Source organism: Budorcas taxicolor, chromosome 18 (genome assembly GCF_023091745.1).
Source record: "Budorcas taxicolor isolate Tak-1 chromosome 18, Takin1.1, whole genome shotgun sequence".
NCBI classification, from domain to species: Eukaryota; Metazoa; Chordata; class Mammalia; order Artiodactyla; family Bovidae; genus Budorcas; species Budorcas taxicolor.
Window position 1 is genome coordinate 25,361,311 of NC_068927.1, and position 12,066 is coordinate 25,373,376.

A 12,066-nucleotide genomic window follows, 5' to 3' on the forward strand; every position below is an offset into this window, starting at 1 on the left:
GACTTCCCTGGCAGCCTGGGGTTAAGGCTCTGAGCTTGCAATGCAGGTTGAATCCCTAGTCCAGGAACTAAGACCTCATATGCCATGAGGCCAGATAAACAGATAATAGCAGAATGGGGCTTCCCTTGTGGCTCAGAGGGTAAAGAATCTGCCTGCAGTGCAGGAGACCCAGGGTTTAATCCCTGGGTCAGGAAGATAGATAGATAGATAGGTAATACGGCCCTTAAGTTGGCATGACTCCCTCTCTTTGGCTGATAATTGAGATGCTATGGTGGAGTCGGATTTTCCTCATTGTCTAGGTATGTATTTGGCTCTAGAGCAATGGGGTTACAGTACCAGTGACAAAAGTCACCGGTATTTCTCTGTGCCTTCCTGTGTATCTGTATTTTTATTTGAGAGCAGCGTCCATATCATTTTTTGTTTTAATTTTAAAGCACAAGAAGAGTTCTGAGACATCGACTCGCCTCCTCTCCCCTCCGCAAGTTCACAGCTCAGGAAACAGAGGCCCCGGTGGAGGAGACAGGCTTACTAAAGCACACAGAGCCACTGAGAACATCTGATCCCAGGCACCCCCGCTACTCCTTCTTGGCACACCTCGGCTGTATTTACACAGCGTGCACACCCGCGCGGCTGTGTTTGTGTTTTCCCCGGTCCTGAGAAAAAGTCCACCAAGCTGCCAGATGTGCGGAGCTCAAGGGAGCCTGAGGAAGTGGTTTGCCAGCGATGAGAAGCAGGCCTGGTCTGGGTGTAATCGCTCCTTCGCATCAGCCTCGCCTTTCCGCCCGCAGGAGATAAGAAATCGGAATGGAGGAAACTGACAGGCAAGCACGCACCCTGCACCCTGAAAATGGTTCCCTCTGCCCTCTTGCAATCCGTGGGCTTCCACAGCCCCACCCCTCCTCGGCTTGTGCAAAGCGCCAGGACCCCGCAGTGCAGAGTGAGGAAGAGACACCCCCTTTGGGTGGATCCTGTCCTTTGCCCTTTCCTTCCATTAATAGCCCCTCTTTCCCAGGGTCTCTTTTGAAAGAAGACATCTGACATATCCATTTCTGCTTTATGTGTCGGCTTTTGCATTTCTCTAGGGAACCCACAGAAGAGAGGCTGGAGCCAAACTCAAAAGCATGAGGTTCCAATTGTGACATTACAGGCTGTTGGCCGTGAGGGACTTCTTGGCCCACTTTGGAGGGTACCTCTTCAGCACCCCTTATTCCACCTTCTGATAAGACTATCCTGAAATTCAAGGGGCTCTATCTGCCAGTGTCTTTCTTGTCCCACATGTCACATTTATTCTTTTCAGTGCAGACCTTGGCTCCAAACTATTTTCACTTAAAACAATATCCGTGCATGTTTGTATGTACCCATGAGAGATGGGGGCTTCCCTGGTAGCTCAGCTGGTGAAGAATTCGCCTGCTATGCAGGAGACCCCGGGTTGATTCCTGGGCTGGGAAAATTCCCCTGGAGAGAGGACTACTCCAGTATTCTCAGTTTTCCCTGGTGGCTCAGACAGTAAAGAATCCGCCTGCCATGCAGGAGACCTGGGTTTGATCCCTGGGTTGGGAAGATCCCCTGGAGGAGGGCATGGCAACCCACTCCAGTATTCTTGTCTGGAGAATCCCATGGACAGAGGACCCTGGTGGGCTGCAGTCCGTGGAGGTGCAAAGAGTCGACATGACTGAGCAACTAAGTACACACACACACACACACACACACACACGAGAGAGAGAGAGAGAGAGAGATAGGAGAGCAGAGAAGAGAGAAGAGGCGAATGGGAGGGAGGAAGGAAAGAGGGAGAGTGAAGCACCTACTATGTGCTCAAATCCTCCCCACAATCACCCATCCTATGAAATAGGGCTTTTTAAATTTATTTTATTGAAGTATAGTCGATTTACAATGCTGTGACAATTCATGCTGCACAGCGAAGTGCTTCAGTTACACATATATATTCTTTTCCATTACAGATAAAGAAGGTGCGGTACCTATATGCAGTGGAATACTACTCAGCCATTAGAAAAGAATGAAATAGTGCCGTTTGCAGCAACATGGAAGGACCCAGAAATGATCACCCCAAGTGAAGTAAGTCAGGTAGAGAAAGGCAAACACCGTATGGCATCACGTTTACATGGCATCTAAACATGCCAAAAGGAACTCGCCTACGAAACAGACTCACAGCCACAGAGAGCAGACCTGAAGCAGGTTTTCTCAGCCCGACTTTCCAGATGAAGACCCTGAAGCGCCTCGCCTCCTCTCTATGCCATGCCTTCATCTCCCTCCCCTCTGTCCTCTCCCCCGTCCCAGCATCAATGTCATCCGCATGCATGCGCAAAGTCTAAGGAGGCCCATGCACGTTGCTGGCCTGAGTATGCAGCCTGCCAGCCAGCACTCTGTCTCTCCATGCGGCCCCATACAGTGAAGGCTGTGCCTGGACGGACCCCTGGCCTCAGCAGCTCCTGAGGAGCCACAGGACGCTGCAAAATGCTCTTTTCCTAGGGGGATGTAGCCTTGGAACAAAACACCACTGTGGTCAGGCAGCCGGGGGGAGAGGAGCCCCACCTGAAGAGTCAAAGAGAGCAAAGGCAGCTCCTGCTGGTTTTGCCTCCTCAGGTTAACCAATCAGCCAGTCTCCATCAAATGGGGTCATACTAACTAGTTCTAGTACTAAGTACTAGTAGTACTAACTCATACTAGTGTTAACCACTCGTAGTACTAACTCATACTGGCTGAGTCACTATTGCTAGTACTAACTAGTAGCTTAGGGCTGCCTCGAGGAGGAACTGAGTGTTTGGAGATGTACAGAGCCCACAGATGATACCCAAAATGATTTTAGGTGGTGCTCAGATAAGACAGTAAATAGCATTGATTTGCACAATTAGTACATTATGTTCTTATAAACTCCCTTTCAACCCTCCTCATAATATCAAGAAAGTCTCCATTTGATGTGAGTGTGCCTTTAACACCTGACATGTGTTTCCTTTGTGCTTTAAAAAAGACAGGGAAGACTTCAGGTGCTGAGTCTATTCTAGGCAGCAATACCAGAGTAGAATTTAAGAAATTTTTTTGATCAGAATAATTTATATGGTTATTGGTTTTCTATTTACACTGGTGGTATAACTTTCGCTTTGTAAGTAAATGGATTTAAGTTTTAATAAAAACAGGTCCATTAAAGAGAGGGGAAAAGCACTAGGTAGATAAGATTCAATGACATCCAAATATGGCCAAAGTTTTAAAGGGAGCCAGGCTTTCCCGGAGGCTCAGCACTAAAGAATCCACCTGCAATGCAGCAGACAGTCTGCAGTTCATGAGATGTGGGTTCTATCTGTGGGTTAGAAAGATCCCCTGGAGAAGGAAACAGCAACTCACTCCAGTATTCTTGCCTGGAAAATCCCATGGACAGAGGAGCCTGGCGGGCTGCAGTCCACGGGGTCACAAGAGTCAGACACGACTGAATGGCTAAACCACCACCACCATAAAGGGAGCCGCGAGTGATGCAAGTTTGGAATCACTGAGAAAATCTACATCAGTGGGTTCACACAGTGATTGTGACTGCGGTTTAGGCATCAATCCAAGAGGTGACATGGATTTTGAGAATCAGGACATGGTCCAGATCCAGATCCTCCCTCCCATTCCCTCCATCACCAGGCCTCAGACTGAAGAGATAACCATAGTTCATGGAACATGGGTGAGGATGGAAGCTGGACGAGTACCTGAGCTGGTGCCGGGGCTCTAGGGCTCAGGCAGCATGGGCTCGAAGCTGGACGAGTACCTGAGCTGGTGCTGGGGCTCTAGGGCTCAGGCAGCGTGGGCTCAGCTCTTCCACATGTCCGCCCTATGTGTCCTCATCTAAAACAGGGAAGACAAACTATATCATCCTTCCCACTCTGAGGATCTGGCAACCCTTCCTTGTTTCGTCCGTCATTTTTCTCTGTCTGTTTCAAAGTCAGATTGTCTGATGAGAAGTGAACATCCTCTAATGAAGCCCTGGGCTTCTCCTAGGGAACACCACTACAGAAGGATGATCAATGTAAATAAACAAACAAAAAAATCCTCTGGGGTTAAACCAGTTCACCTTTCTGAGTCTTGGTTCCTCATCTATAAAATGCTATTCCTGATAGTACAAACCTCCTAGGATCTGTAGATGCACTAAGATGATGTAAATGTCTCACAAAACGTGGGGAGTTACCTCAAGAGGTATGTGGACAAAGCATTAAGTGATATTGACACAGAAAGCAAGTTTCCTCATTGCACCAAGGAGGAAGTCTCAGTTTGGTACTAACATGGCTTGAACACTTCTCTGACACTTGCCAAAAAACCCTAACTTAAGCAGAGAGCAAAGCCTCAGGCTCTTGGTAGGCAGCAGGGTCCACCTGGGATGCTAGAAGGATGTTTAGAGGGACAGGAAGAATTTATCCCCAGGTGAGCCCTGGGGACAGTACAGCAGCCACAAGGCCAGCGGCCTTTGAGTTGAGCCCTGAAGAGAGAGGAAGTTTCCTCCAAGTAAAGCAGACTGGGGAAGATACACAGGTGTGAGAAAGGGCAGTTCCTCTCAAATCAGGGTGTCTTAGCCTAGTGAGTACCGTGAACCCCTTTGCATAACAGTGTCTTTTTTTTGTATGTGATTTGAAAATATCTGTATTGTTTCCATGGCTTTTTAAAAATTGTGATAAATTACATCACATTGGCAACCCACTCCAGTATTCTTGCCTGGAGAATCCCAGGGACAGAGGAGCCTAGTGGGCTGCCATCTATGGGGTCGCACAGAGTTGGACACAACTGAAGTGACTTAGCAGCAGCAGCACCATCACATAAAATTTACCATTCTATTCAGTTTTTTAAATTTGTTTATTTTTAATTGAAGGATGCTACCATATTGTATTGGTTTCTGCCATAGGTATACATTCATGCCCTCCCTTTTGTACCTCCCTCCCACTTCCCACCCCATCTCACCCCTCTAGGTTGTCACAGAGCACAGGGTTTGAGCTCCCTGCATCACACAACAAATTCCCACTGGCTGGCTGTTTTACATATGCTAATGTATGTTTCAGCGTTAGTCTCTCTATCCAGGTTAAGTGTGCAGTTCAGTCGCATTAAGTACATTCACACTATTGTGCTACCATCTCCACCAGCATCTCCAGACCTTTTTTTCATCTGCCCAAACTGAAACTCTTACCCATCAAGCACTAACGCTCCATTCCCCCTCCCACCAGCACCTGGCAACCAGCATTCTACTTTCGGTCTCTATGAAGTCACCTCCTCTGGGTGTCTTAGATAGGTAGGATCATACAGCGTTTGTCCTTCTGTGACTGGCTTATTTCACTTAACGCGAAGTCTTCAAGGTTCCCTACAAGTAATATGTTTAAAGGCATAAAATTTTAAAATAGGATTACAAAGAAAAAATCATATTAAAGGACAGCTATTCAAGTAAGTTTAAAGATAGAAGAATTCATGTGCTTCTATTAACCTTTAAATAACAAGATATAGAAGTGGATCTAACAGCTATTATCATTTTGATATGATATTAAATATCTGTGATTTCTGTTGATGACAAAAGCCACATGCAGTGCCAATACAGTCATGGTTTGTTACCTACATTCAGAATTGGAGGAAATGCTAACTTTCAGTTAGAAAAAGAATTAATGTGTGTGTGCGTGTGTGTGAGTGTGTGTGTGTGTGTGTGTGAGTGTTTGTGTGTGTGTGTGTATACAGGCTTCCCTGGTGGCTCAGATGGTAAAGAATCTCCCTGCAATGCAGGAGTCCTGGGTTTGATCCCTGGGTTGGGAAGATCCCCTGGAGGAGGGCATGGATATATACATTTTTCCCATCTAAGTTCACAGACTCCCTGAATTCTCCCCAAGGAATCCTTCAGGCAGCTTCTGCTCCATGGAATTCAAGTTAAGAAGCTCCCCAGAGAAGGGGTGTTTTTATTCTCCACCAGCTTAAGTCCATCTTGGTTCAGAAGTGAGACAAAGGCCAGATTCTTCCAGCCTTCACCTAGTCTCAGAAACCACTATCCACACCAGTGGGTCAGTTTCCAATCCATTGGGATGCACAGTGGGGCCAATTTCTGGACATCAAACAGCCTTCCCTGGGCTTCCCAGGCGGCTCAGTGGTCAAGAATCTGCCTGCAGTGCAGGAGACCCAGGTTTGATCCCTGATCCGGGAAGATCCCACATGCTGCAGAGCAACTGAGCTCCTGAATACAACTACTGAGCCCACAGGCTGCAACAACTGGAACCCACACACCCTTGGAGCCTGAGATGACACCACAATGAGAGCCCGTGCACCACAACTAGAGTGTACCCCTGCTCCCTGCAACTAGAGAAAGCCCACACAGCAAGGAAGACCCAGCGCCAACAGGCTTCAATATCCCCACCCCAGGCACTGTGTTTGGGCTGCAGCCCATGAAGGGGAATGATTAAAATACAAGACAAGCCCATTTTTGCTCTGAAAGCTGCTCTCTTTAGCCTTGTGGCTCATTTCTATGTCATACACACAGCATCTGATGAAGATGAGGGGATGGCCTGAAACATAGGAGAGTCTCATTGTGTGGATGGGGCTTTAACCAACAGAAGACTCACAGCCCTGTTCATAGTAGTTGTTTAATTTTTCTCATCTGCAAACAGGCTTTGGATCGCCAACCTTTAATTAAGATGCAGTTTTCTTTTCAAAAGCAATGTATTCTAATAAATACCATCTGAGTTGGGGTGGGGCGGGGGGAGGGTGGTGGGTGCTACAGAAATTATAACTGCAGCTGAAACACCAAGACTCGCAGCAGACTAACCATGAAGACCTTCTGGAGGGGAATAGTTTCCATGTGCTTCAGAAAGGAGCACACGCCTGGCGGACCATGTTCCCGGGCTTTAAAGCCAAGCCACTATGCCGTGGGTTCTGCCTTTTTGTGTGGAGACAGGACCAGAAGAGGCAGAGTTACAGCTTAGATGACCCTCTGGCCTGGCATTTTGACTTCAGAATCAAAAAGGTACAAGGGATGAGGTTAGAAGGATTCCTACTGCTCTGAGACCTAGCAGCCTCCGAGAAGGGAGTGCCTAGAAAAGAAAATCTTTCTGAATTGAAATGTCTTGGCACTCTTGTGTCCATTCCCTCACCCACTACTTAGATTTGCCAGATAAAATACAGGATGTCCAGTTAAATTTGAATTTCAGATCAACAATGAATAATCTTTTATTATAACTCGGTGCTGTACAATATGCTAAAATATGCAAAAATATTATGGTTGTTTACCTGAAATTCAAATTTAACTGAGCATCCTGTATTTTTTATTTGCTAAATCTGGCAGCTCTACCTTAACTCAGACTGGATCCTGCAATGTCTCCTTGGGATCTTGGGAAAGAAACTCTGGGCCAGCCTGGGACTTAACTGAATTCAGCTTACAGACATCTCTGCAGTCAACATGATGGTTAAGGATGTGGAACTTTGGGGTCTTAAAGACTTAAACTGGCTTCCAGTTCAGGCCTGTCACTGCCTAGTGGGTTGTCCTTGAAAAGGTTACTTGACCTCCCACAGCTTCATTGTTGTCGTCAGCAGAATTTGGAGACTGAATATCATGGGTGATGTTCAGCCATATCCAGATATGGTGTGTGGTCCAGCTTGTCCTGGTCATTTAAAAACGAAACCCTCCCCAAGCCAGGTGATAAATAGGGCTTCCCTGGTGGTATGTGTGTGCTTAGTTGTTCAGGCATGTCCAACTCTTTGTGACCCCATGGACTGCAGTCTTCCAGGCTCCTCTGTCCATGGGGATTCTCCAGGCAACAATACTGGAGTGAGTAGCCATTCCCTTCTCCAGGGGATCTTCCCGACCCAGAGATCAAACCTGGGCCTCCTGCATTGCAGGCAATTCTTTCCTGGGAGTGGCTTCCCACTCCATGGGGTCTCGAATAGTTGGACACGACTGAGTGACTAACATAAGCCCCCTTCCATCTTGCCAGCCGTCCTGGCTTCCTGTGCCTCCCCCAGACCCTCACCTTTTCTCATCTTGCAATGAGTAGCTGGCACAGACAAGGGCTTCGCTTGGTGTCCTTTCTGATTGGCCCATATTGTGGTGTCAGTCAGTTCAGTTCAGTCACTCAGTCATGTCTGACTCTTTGCAACGCCATGGACTGCAGCACAGCAGGCTTCCCTGTCCATCACCAACTCCCTGAGCTCGCTCAAACTCATGTCCATTGAGTCAGTGATGCCAACCAACCATCTCATCCTCTGTTGTCCCCTTCTCCTCCTGCCTTCAATCTTTCCCAGCATCAGGGTCTTTTCTAATGAGTCAGTTCTTCACATCAGGTGGCCAAAGTATTGGAGCTTCAGTTTCAGCATCAGTCCTTCCGGTGAATATTCAGCACTGATTTCCTGCAGAGAGAATGGAAACCATAGTTACAGAAAACTGACCAAATGGGATCACTTCGATCACAGCCTCTCTAACTCAGTGAAACTATGAACCATGCTGTGTAGGGCCACCCAAGATGGACAAGTCATGGTGAAGAGTTCTGACAAAACATGGTGCATTGGAGAAGGGATTAGAAAACCACTTCAGTGTTCTTGCCTTGAGGACCCCGTGAACAGTATATTGTAGTGTACTGATAGTTAAATCGATTAACTATTACTCCTGTGAGGAATGTGTCCATGTGGTTCTCAGTCACTCAGTGGTGTCCGACTCTTTGCAAACCCTCACACTGTAGCCCACCAGGCTCCTCTGTCCATGGGATACCCAGCTCGAAAGGTTGCTGCAAGGATTAAATGAAATGATATAGAAGAACTGTGGGAAATAGGACCTCAGCCCATGGGTGACAGACATGCATGAATGAATGAGTGATGAATGAATGAATCCATATACTACTTACAAGGGAGAGCCTTGATTTTCTTTATACACAGCAAAGTTATTCTCTCTGTGAGTATATATTTATATGTATGTGTAAGGTATATGTATTTATTTTTATATGTATATATATATATACACACATATGTGTGTGTGCTAGAGTCACTAATTATACTGGCTTTAAGAAATCTTAAAGATCACTCTTTAAGTTCCAATTCAATTCCTTCCACTTTACACAGAGGAAAACTGAGATCTGGTTTTATTTACTGACTTATCTGAACAAGGCCATCTCTATGCATTGCAGGAGAATTGTTTTGAGGAATCATTGGAAAGATTTTTTTGTTCAAAAATATCCCTTTCATCCAACTGCCACAAAGCCTAAAATTTCCCCATTAGCATTTTCACCATTTTTTTAAATTGAACTATGGCTTATCATGGTGTTCCTCAAAGCCCACTCTCTTTAACAGGAAATGACCCAGGGTCATCCAGAGAGACTTAAGCATTGGGTTTGAGGAGGGAGGGGTGTGGTAGAAAGGAGATTCTAAACGAAGCTGAAAGGGGACCTAGGACTTGCCAAAGACACATGTGGCCCACTTTAAACTTTGTGACAGGCTGGCTACGCATGGAATTGTCCCCCTGTGACAGTTGTATGCTTGCACTGTTGCATGATACAGAAGGGCAAAATGCACACAGACTGACTGATCATTTCATTCAAAAGAACTCCCGACAGGAGAGCGGGACCACTTGATTCAGTCTTATGCTAAACAAAGCTAAAAATCTTTCTTATATTGTTGGTCAAGGGTTTTTCCACTGGGTGGATGGAAATGTTTTTCACAGATCTACAAAGCCTGGATGGTGAAACAAAGCCTCAAACTATCCAGAGGCAAAAATGTAGCTGGGACCGTATCTGCTCATATACACAAATGGGTTCCACTACTTGGGTTAACACTAACTCTTGGGAATTCAACATCCCTTGCGTTCCGTTGCCTCTTTATTCCACCTACTTGCTATCTGGGGGATGATTGCTGATACAGACTAGACTGTTGGCTCCAAAACATAATAAACATGACCACCAGTCATTTGACTGGCTTAGTTTGGAAGATCAGAGCCTTAGGGAAACAAAGAAGGAAACTTCTAGAGAAAAGGGGTTTCAGATTCCGATCTTTACTTCCAATATCAGTTCATTACCAATAGATGACCACTAAAATAAGGAAGGATTTTTTCCCATCTGAGTCTAATTAGTTTTCATTGCCTTTTCTCCGAGTTCTATTGTATTCCACTCTACCCATCGGCTGCCTGTTTTAATTAATTTTGCCCTGCATTCAAAGGTTTTTGCTTTGGAGCCTCTCTGTTTGATTTAAATTCCTTTTTTGCAAATAAATAAATAAATAAATATCAAAGCTAATGAGGCTCTGAAGATTTGAGATGTAAATATCATATGCAGATTCTTTTTTTGGGTCCCAGCTCAGCGGAAGACCAAAAATAACACTTGGAAGAAGTTTGATTAAGAAATCTCAGGCTCCCCCTTCCCTGTCTCCCTCCAGACAATCTTTCTGCTGGCAAATCTCAGTTATTTCACAAAAAATCATGCCCCCCACACGCAAAACCCCGAAGCAAGTTCCTTTCAAGAAGAACTCAGGAGGGTGCAAGATGGTGCAGCGCTACTGAGCTGGGTCTCCTACCAATGGATTCATGTCCATCCAGAGAGGGTTCCAATGTACACACTTGTACAAACTCACATATCTACACACATACATGCTCTCTCCAGGCACTCACATGCACCATTTACGCTCACGCATACAACACAAATGCCAACTCATACAGACATGTTCTGTATATGCATATCCTCACCCTTACACCAAACGCGTGGACCCATGCACACACAAAATCATACACACTCTGACACCCAAACTCACCCACATTTATACACACAGACTCCCACACATGCTCACTCATGAAAACAAGTGGTGCACACATTTTCATACACACCTGCACAAACTTCATTGCATCCACACACACACACACACACACATTCATTCACTCATACACACTCATATACACACACATAAACGCAGGCAGTCTCATACCCACACATATATCATGCCCCAGCCAGTCCAGGTTCCCCATCTCAAACCTATGCCACCTAGATTTGAACCATGTCTCTAACATGCTCCCCAAAGACCTCCCTGCAAGGCATCCCAGGACATCCCCCCCCCCCCGCCCCGCCTCCTTTCAGGCATACCTAGGGCCTCCCTGGGCACAGTTATTAAACTGTATCCAAAGAGCTCTTACACAGTGCAATCTGCTTTTGCCCAGGATATTTGTATCCTTTACCAAGAAAGGCTGATTCATTTCCCAGAAATTTTCATCTGCTATTAATCTTCCAGGATATAGTTAGTGTTGTGATATTTTCAAATATTGTTTTCGGGTGGCGGCGGGAGCGGAGGGCGGATTTCACGTGGCTGTCCCCTGGCAGTTTCTGAGATTACTCAGTGCTCTAAGCAGCTCAGAATTGTGTGACAGCATTTCCATGCAAGGGACTTACAATCATGTTTCATTAATTCGACGTGAATGAAGCCTCATTTCTGGCCTTGAGGAGCTTAAGATTTATGTGAAATTAATAACAGAACAGATGTCTTCACAATTTGGTTCCTCTGGAAAGAAAAAAAAAAAAAGAACCTGATTACTTTGAAAACTTCAATGCTGGAAAATGCAGACCCAGGGAGTTTTTACTCCAGGGTAAAGAGTTATGCCTTGATATCGTCCACATCTCAGAACTAAGCGGAATTTAAATGTCAGATTTATATTAAATAGTCATATTCCCCATTATGACATATATAAACAACAGCTTATTACTTTCATTAATAAGATATGTTGGGCATTTAAACTAAAGCTTCCGAGATAAAGCTGGCACCTCATAAGCAGGAGACACTGGGGACGGCTGGGGGAAGATGCAGGCAGCCTGGTTTTGAGCTTGGTTTCTGATAATTTAATCATCGATTCCTCCTAGGAAAACAAAATGCATCTGTGCTCACACAAAACTCACCGCTTTCTAAAGGAGTCATCTCGCACAGACGTCTGCGCCGGGGGGCCCAATGCTCTCCATTTCACAGGACATTTTAAGTCTTGCATCTTTATTTTTTCTTCTTGCCTGAAATCCCTTTATTTTTTTTTTTTTAATCTAGGCTTCTGTCGCACTAGGGACCTCTCCAGTTGAATTTTAACATTCCTCCAGGCTCAAGTATGGG

General features: G+C 45.6%; 1 long non-coding RNA gene across 2 annotated transcripts in view; it reads left to right on the forward strand.

Annotated features, from left to right (window-relative positions):
- LOC128063281 (uncharacterized) overlaps positions 1–4,026 on the forward strand; it is a 48,356-nt gene extending 44,330 nt beyond the window's left edge. The window contains exon 3 of one of the 2 annotated variants that reach the window (XR_008200894.1): positions 1,959–4,026. This is a non-coding gene — a long non-coding RNA (uncharacterized LOC128063281). Of the gene's footprint in view, positions 1–434; positions 816–1,958 lie in introns of those variants that run through there. The other variant, XR_008200892.1, reaches the window with a different exon arrangement.
- The last annotated feature ends 8,040 nt before the right edge of the window (positions 4,027–12,066 follow it).